The sequence below is a fragment of the Seriola aureovittata genome, chromosome 10 (genome assembly GCF_021018895.1).
Source record: "Seriola aureovittata isolate HTS-2021-v1 ecotype China chromosome 10, ASM2101889v1, whole genome shotgun sequence".
Taxonomy (NCBI): Eukaryota; Metazoa; Chordata; class Actinopteri; order Carangiformes; family Carangidae; genus Seriola; species Seriola aureovittata.
In genome coordinates this window covers 25,162,246-25,164,098 of record NC_079373.1, presented here as the reverse complement: position 1 = coordinate 25,164,098, position 1,853 = coordinate 25,162,246, and positions in this window count along the sequence as shown.

Genomic DNA, 1,853 nt, shown 5'->3' with positions numbered 1-1,853 from the left:
TGAGGGGGGGGTGGGGAGGGTGTATTCTTTAAGAGACGTGTTTGTAGACAAAAATGTTTAAAGTAAATGTCTAATGTCTGAATTTTATTCTAGTACTTTTGTAAAAAAAATGTTTTAGCTTGTTTCAAAAGGTGTAAAACCAAAAGTTATTAAAAGTTAAAAAAACAACGGGCGGGTGTTTGTGACACGTACAGAAGAAACATTCAGGTTTAACAAACTACAAACTATTTCATCTTCATATCAAACATATGAAATAACTTCAAAGGTCACTAAACCGCATAAAACCAAACAAATGACCAGTGGTGAGGTAATACACAGGTAATACACAGGTAATACACAGGTAATACACAGGTAATACACAGGTAATACACAGGTAATACAAAGACGAAGGTCTTTGTGTAAAACTTGGTGCTCAAAGTTCCCACACAGTGTGTGACACTGAAGTTACAAGAAGAATTTCAACCCTATTTTTACACCTGAATCTAAGTGGACAATGACAGTCTCTGGCATCGCTATGGAAACACATAATCATACTACATAAAATAAACTTTCCATTTCAGGGAAAACCAGGACATTTCAGGCAGCTCTTCACAAAACAGTATTGAGTAAGTTTTTGTTTTACTTGCCATTATTTGCTCAGGTGCAAGTGATGCAGGAAGCTCCATCAGTTTCAGAGCTGGCCTCACACAGCTCCGACTGCAGCTACAGGAAAAGTGAAAGAAGGACTTTAATCAATCATCCATTTAAAACCCGTTTAATACTCATAGTACTAAAGTATGAAATTTGACTAATAAATGTACTAGTTTGAGAACAGCCAGCAAAGGTGGCATTTAACAGCAGCTACAGCAGTTTGATTCTGCAGCGTCCATATGTTCACATAGAGGTGCCGTTCTCCTCCAGAGCAGAACAAGAACCACCGTCACCGGCTGCGGTCCAACACCGTTACAGAACCACACACCTGCTGCACGGAGGACAACACAGCACGAGCGACCCGGAGCTAGCTGGACCTCAGGAGCAGCGAAAAGAAGGTCTGGACCTTCACAATATAATTAATTATCTCAGAACAGCAGAAGATTTCTTCATCCTTCTCAGTCCTGAACAGAATTTATTTGTCAGCATGTGAACCATGATGTATGAAATGTTCTGTCACTTCAGAGCCTCTGAAAAACATGAAATTGGATTAAATGCCTCTCACACCAAAAATACTCTGTTTCTGTGCAGCTTTATCAACAGTAACTGGGACTATAGGTAAAAGCTGTTTTTGTATATTTAGGGGAGAGAAATGACATGAGATATAAAGACACCACTCTCCCTTCACAGCCAGTAACTATGGAAGAATTGAGAAGAAGAGTTTCAAAAACTTATTGATTAACTAAATCAATTGCTATAGAACCCAGATATAATCTACATAATGTTCACTGAATGCTTGAGAAACTGCAGCATCTACCAACGAAATACTTTATCAATTTTAATTATTTTATTCATGACAAACTTAAAATAAGATAGTTTATAGGATTTAAATGTAACGGTTTTGCAAGTCATATTTGTCAGTCCTATATTTATAGTCGTGTCGAAATCAATGTAATAAATGAATGTAAATATGTGATTACACGTTAAACATGGCTGCATGTTTGTTTACGGTTTCACCTTCACAAATACACAACACAGCAAAAGTAGCCGTGTTTATCTTTATCATTTTTTGTTCTTATTCTGCCAATGTTGCATGAATGCATCATGAGTGCGACAACAAATCCAGAGATTACAGAGACAGTTTGCAGTAACTCCAGCTCAGGCAGCAAAACAGATCCAGACCAAACCATCGCACAGTTTGGCTTGTTTTTAACTAAGTCATT